This window comes from Amphiura filiformis, chromosome 4 (genome assembly GCF_039555335.1).
Source record: "Amphiura filiformis chromosome 4, Afil_fr2py, whole genome shotgun sequence".
In the NCBI taxonomy this organism is placed as follows: domain Eukaryota; kingdom Metazoa; phylum Echinodermata; class Ophiuroidea; order Amphilepidida; family Amphiuridae; genus Amphiura; species Amphiura filiformis.
In genome coordinates, this window is record NC_092631.1 from 80,372,157 (window position 1) to 80,379,388 (window position 7,232).

Sequence of the window (7,232 nt, forward strand, 5' to 3'; positions counted from 1 at the left end):
ATTGTTTACGTTGGTTTGTGAGTACAAATTTGAATATAGTCTGTGGCAAAATGTTTTTAAAATAATGAACCATCCACCCAGATTTGGAAATATAAAAGTGGTTTTCCAAGTAAAGTGTTGGATGCGTGCCGTTAGACGAATTAAATGCTGACTTGGAACTTGCCATGTTCAAAGACTTTTGTCTGACACGGCGTAAGTTGATAGGCCTATTGGTATAACGGCACGCATCTAACACTTTACTTGGGCAGAAAATAAGCTATTTAAAACAATGTTGATTTCTCGGAATTAGAGGCTTAAAGGTCTGTTCATACTACCACCGCATTTGTGATACGTTGCTTTGTGATACCGATATGTGATGCGATCAAGCAAAATCAGTCGGAACTCGGTAAAATTAAATTTCCAGTTTATTATACAATAGTTAAAAGCATATACAAAGCTGGATTTTGCAGATAACCTCATTGAAATTGAACAACCAGTTCCAAAGATATGAGCAATTAAAGAGTTTCCAAAACAATAGGAAACAAAAGGAAATATTTCCTTCGTTTGGCCATATCTCAAAATCAATATTTGCGAGTTCCGACTGATTTTGCTTGATCGCATCACATATATCGATTACTTTTTGCCGCAACTCAACGCAACTCTTATTGCGATATCGCAATGCAGTAGTTTGCAGTATGATGCAGTGCCGCAACGCATCGCAAAGCAACACATTGCAAATACGGTGGTAGTATGAGCGGACCTCAAGCCATTTTATCAAATAGCATAAGTTCTGATATTTGAGTTCACCTTCTCATGTTTATTGTTCTTTTCGTGTTTTTTGAGAAAGAAATTTTCCTTATTGTAGAAGTTAATATGTACAAGTCTCTTTTTGATACAAAACTTCGGGGTTCCAGGTTCAAATCCTGGTCGAGTTGAACATTTTTCTTCCTTAAGTTCCTTGCCTTTGCCTATGTTAGGAGCATAGTATACAATGAAACTTGAATACTTAACAAGTCATAGTCATTTCTTGCAGCAGTTAATAGTTACAGAAATTTTAATTTTGTGCAAAATTTTGCATCATGTCCATTTAACTTAAGTTGTGTACCAAAAGGGAATTATTCACTGTAATTAACTCTTTCATAATTCTTTCATTCCCCCACCAAAGTGCCTTAAATCATTCACTCTTTCTTTTACAGTCTGCTTAAATGCAGAGGTGTTTAACATGTACATTGTATGTATCACATTTTTAATAAAGTATTATATGTTTAGTTCAAGTATTGTCCAGAGTGAGTTGATTTCTTAAGCAATATGGTCATATTTTTTGAGGTGGGACCCAATTGTTTCACATCTTGCAATTTGTCAAAAAACAATTCCTTTTTTTGTAATTGCATAGTGAGTTGACAGCTCCACCTTTTTTTGGTTTTTTTTTTCAAAAAACATGACCATATGTGACTCCTCGCCACAACTGAGCCCGGATGTCGCCAATCATCATTTTTGAGATATTCAACCAAAATATTCTGCTTGAAATTAGCTTTAAAATGATGTATATCATGTCTATAGTACTTGACATTTAAGTAGTGAAAATCAATAAAACAGTCAATAAATCCTTTCTTTCCTATTGTTTATTGTTAAGTTCGATGGAGCATATCTCAATAGTGGCACTGGCGACATCCGGGCTCAGTTGTGGCGAGGAGTCACATATACTACACATGTATTCATTACCTCATTAATAAATGCTATGCGTGCGATCCAATTACATTTAGTTATTTGTGAAAACGTGAACGCAAATCGAAGTCATTTGTGTGGTGATTGTTTCGATCGTGGTTCAATACTCAGGCGCGTGATCCAGTTGACATGGTAACATTACGTAACTTTGCTGGCGAATTGACTCACGTGCTTTGTACTTGTTCATGCTTCATGTCTTCTGGAGGCAGATTTGAACTAATGACGTGATGAAGTGAAATTAAACTAATGACCTTTCGTGAAATCGCCCTATTTTTTATAGTTGCATAGTAATTATTCAAAAACAGTGTAACCCATTGGTAATTAATTATTATTACTGCTGCGGCTGTATTTGATTGACGGATTTTGATCTGCACTAAAGCTACGATTTATTATTGATAGCCCTTTTGTAAAAAAACGGAACAAATTGCAAAAAGCTTTGTAAGGTAAATAACTACAGGTTTCCGCATCAAATGAGTTCTTTCAAGTTGGTTTTCCAGTCATCCAACGTACGCGTCGGATGGACCAGGTCAGGTGAAAATGGTTTGCTTTTGTATAGAGGTTGTGCATATGACGTATCATACCGCAAATGTGGCGGACTACTCAAATGCATTCAACAAAAGCATGATTGCAATCTACCGCGACAGTTCTTCTCACACACATAACAAATGCACTACAATCAAATAGGTTGATGACAACATTTGATTGAATGGACTGCCCAGGGCCATGATTACGGTGAAGGACACCGGTTCAAATCCTTTGTTTGGAGCCAATCAATAAGTTCACGTACAACCTCTATTAAAGTTAATATAACCAATTTCAATCCATATGATCTTAACCTCCAACAAAGGGGTTGGAGAAATATTGGAGGACATTGGCACTACAATGAAGGAAACTGTCATCGTGGCCTTTTGAAGAATGTGGAATTTCTGTGGTGTGTAATGGCAAAAAAGACATCCTCATTAACATCGATGTTTAACCCGGCTAAAGTGTTGAATAAATAACCCATGACCCCAATATGAATAAAAAAGAAACAAACCAAAAAAGAAAAGAAAAGGAAACACAATGAAAAACAAAGCAAAAGAAAATACAAACAAACAACAAAACAACTGAAACAAACAAAAAGTAATGGAAACGTTCATAACGAGTCTCGAACTAGCGCTCTCTTGGCTCTTATGAATTTGTACCAAAGTCCGGCGCTTTACCAACTGAGCTAATGAGGTTGAGACACAAATGGACAGGTTTACTTGTTCGTATATATAACTACGTGCATCGATGATTTGCTCAAAAACCTTTACACTTTTGTGGATGGCGCTGTTCATTATTTTTTCATTTTTGCACGTTTTCAAAAGCCCTCGATAGAAGGCACATATGCTAACTATCGAGTGATTACGGTATACTAAACACCTCAAAAGAAATAAGTCCCCCTCTGAACATGTCGTCACAACATCGCAAGGTTTCGTTTTGTACCAACAAAACTAACTTTGAAATAATTATATGACTGTTTACTAAGTGCTGTGTGAAAATGAGAGATTTCCATGACTTCAGGGCTGAATGAGCCTAAATTGAAGACAAAAAGTGCCCTTTCCAAAAGTCACAAAGTAGGCCTATGTTTGTTAACTGCAAGGCTTATTGGGACAAGGAATGGAACTGACCATCTTACAACTCACTGTGCTGAACTCTGCACCAAGGGGATTTGCATGGCTGAATGATCAAGAATCGATACACATTACAGTAAATGTTTACTTGGTGAGGATTTTAAACTGCACTCAAACACATGGGGTTTTCCATTAGTAACAAGCCATGAATCAACTTTTGTGACAAGCATAGGCCTACTTTGTGACTTTTGAAAAGGGCAGTTTTTGCCTTCAATTTAGGCTCATTCAGCCCTGAAGTCATGGAAATCTCTCATTTTCACACATCACTTAGTAAACAGTCATATAATTATTTCAAAGTTAGTTTTGTTGGTACAAAATGAAACCTTACGATGTTATGACGACATGTTCAGAGGGGGACTTATTTCTTTTGAGGTGTTTATATATTATGGTACTGGTGACTAATAATAGTATACCATATCACGATTGAATGGTGAATCCGCATGTTTATAGGCCTATACTATTTCCAATGCGGTCCTGGTAAAGGGGGCTAAAATTGAAAAAGACAGGCAAAGGAAAAAATATTAAACATCATAAAAATGAAATAAATAAAATTGCGCTACTGCTCTTGAATTGAGTTAATATTAAGTAGTAAATTTCCACAGTCAATGCATTTCAAGTTTTTTTAAACACATTTTACAAGTGATTTAAATGTTTTATTTTGTCGGGGAGAAAATTCCAGTCTTTTTATTCCACTATAGTAAAATGTGGAAGCAGCAAGAACTTTGATTTTAAAATTAGTTGATAATTAAATCTGGCCAACCAGAAAAACTCACTATTGGTTAGATGGAATCACCGACGTTTCGACCAAATCCTTTGGCCTTCAGCTGGGTGGATGATTTAGGGTCATCCGAAACGTCGGTGATTCCATCGAACCAAAAGTGTGTTTTTCTGGTTAACCAGATTTCATTATCAACTAATTGATCAAATCCCAGATGACTGAAAGTATACACAGTATTTTTCTTTGATTTTAGAAACTCTAAAATTATACATACTGCTTCTCCCAAGTGCTTCAATCTCGTACTGTATACCTATTCACCTGAAACCCTTTACATGCATTTGAAATAATTGAAACAATTTGTGAGCCTGACATAAGCGCAGAAATATTTGATAAAAAATTATGAACATCTGTTTGCAGCTGTTTGCTTTTAATTTAAAAACATGAACTAAATTGATTTTTATTTATTTATTTACATATAATTATTTCTGAGATATAAAGGATATTACCAAGTATATTACCAGTATTTTACCAAGTAGGCATATTAATAACTTGGTGGCAATTTGGTGGTGCTAATGTATTGGCATCCCTTTAATTTATAGCAGCCTCTCTGAGCACTTGGGCTTTGCCTGGCTTCGGCCGAATGTTATAAATAAATGATACTCAGATCTATACGTACAGGGTGTCCCAAAAGAAAGAGGCCCGACATTGCACCCTCTTTTTCTCCTATTTCTTAAAAGTTGATCAAATATATTTTGGTATGTAAAGAAACCTTCAATCGTTAGCTTTAATAAACCAAAACAATTATTTCAATCGGCTCATAACTTTTGAAGATATGTCCTTTTAAAGAAATGTATCCGTTTTTCACTCTGTCCACGGAGGAGGTTTGGCTACTTCAAAGATTGAAAAGTGCATATACCATGCATGAATATAAAACATTCCTCGATGATAACTTTATAAAATAACAACTTTATTTAAGGAATGGGCTTATGGGTTATAGATTTTGTTAAGTGTCATTAATTTGGGCGAAATTGATGTGGGATGGGACTTCTTTTGCTATACTTGCAATTACTTATGTTTTTCTCGTTTCTTGCTTTCTTTTTATTGACAACTTAAGTCATTTCTCTTTTTGAAATAAAAGGTAGCTCTGAAAAGGGCTGTTTAGTTTGTCTTTGGTTCTTTTGAAGTGAGTTTACTGTGCTGCTCTGCCTTCTACCTGGTTGCCTCCGTGACGAATACAGGTTTCAGCCCTAGTTTTCATTGCATTAATTGCGTTGCGTACCATCCTTAAGGCCTTGTGCGCCGGATACTTGCGAATGCAGCAGTAATACGGGGTTGCGAAGATGTTTGAAGCTAGCTGGTGATCCTCGCTTATAGTGAATGCTTTCCCAAGACTAATGCTATTATCTATCCATGTCATTAACCGTGTGTTTCGTTTAAATCTTTGATGTAGCCAAACCTCATCCGTGGACAGAGTGAAAAACGGGTACATTTCTTAAAGAGGGCATATCTTCAAAAATTGTGAGCCGATTGAAAGAATTGTTTTGGTTTATTAAAGCTAACGATTTAGGGTTTCTTTACATACCAAAATATATTTGATCAACGTTTCAGAAATAGGAGAAAATGAGGGCGCAATGTGGGGCCTCTTTTTTGGGACACTCTGTATTATGTAAGCAATGCGCTACTTCATCAATACCCAGATCTACAGTAGATAAAGCAATGCACTACTTCATCAACACTCTGATCTTCAGTAGATGTAATGCACTATTTCTTAAATACTCACAGTACAGTAGATGTAGCAATGTGCTACTTCATCAATACACAGATCTACAGTAGACGTAAGCAATGCACTAATTTATCAATACACAAATATACAGTAGGCTATATGTAAGCAATGCACTACTTCAATACACATATCTACAGTAGATGTAAGTAATGCAATACTTCATCAATACACATCTATAGTAGATGTAAGCAATGCGCTACTTCGTCAACACACAGATCTTCTGTAGATGTATAAGCAATGCACTGCTTCATCAACACTCTGATCTTCAGTAGATGTAATGCAATATTTCTTAAATACTCACAGTACAGTAGATGTAGCAATGTGCTACTTCATCAATACACAGATCTTCATTAGATGTAAGCAATGAGCTACTTTATCAATAGGCCTACCCATATCTGCAGTTAGATGTAAGCAATGCTCTACTTCGTCAATGCACAGATCTTCAGTAGATGTAGGCAATACACTACTTCATCAACACACTACTTCATCTTCTGTAGATGTAAGCAATGCACTACTTCATTAATGTACAGATCTTCAGTAGATGTAAGCAATACACTAAGTATCTACAGTTAGATGTAGGCAATGCACTACTTCATTAACACACATATCTACTGTAAATGTAAGCAATGCACTACTTCGTCAACACACATATCTACTGTAGATGTAAGCAATGCACTACTTCATCAACACACAGATCTTCTGTAGATGTAAGCAATGCACTACGTCATTAACACACATATCTACTGTAAATGTAAGCAATGCACTACTTCGTCAACACACAGATCTACTGTAGATGTAAGCAATGCACTACTTCATCAACACACAGATCTACTGTAGATGTAAGCAATGCACTACGTCATTAACACACATATCTACTGTAAATGTAAGCAATGCACTACTTCGTCAACACACAGATCTACTGTAAATGTAAGCAATGCACTACTTCGTCAACACACAGATCTTCTGTAGATGTAAGCAATGCACTACGTCATTAACACACATATCTACTGTAAATGTAAGCAATGCACTACTTCGTCAACACACAGATCTACTGTAAATGTAAGCAATGCACTACTTCGTCAACACACATATCTTCTGTAGATGTAAGCAATGCACTACGTCATTAACACACATATCTACTGTAAATGTAAGCAATGCACTACTTCATCAGCACACAGATCTACTGTAAATGTAAGCAATGCACTACGTCATTAACACACATATCTACTGTAAATGTAAGCAATGCACTACTTCGTCAACACACAGATCTACTGTAAATGTAAGCAATGCACTACTTCGTCAACACACAGATCTTCTGTAGATGTAAGCAATGCACTACGTCATTAACACACATATCTACTGTAAATGTAAG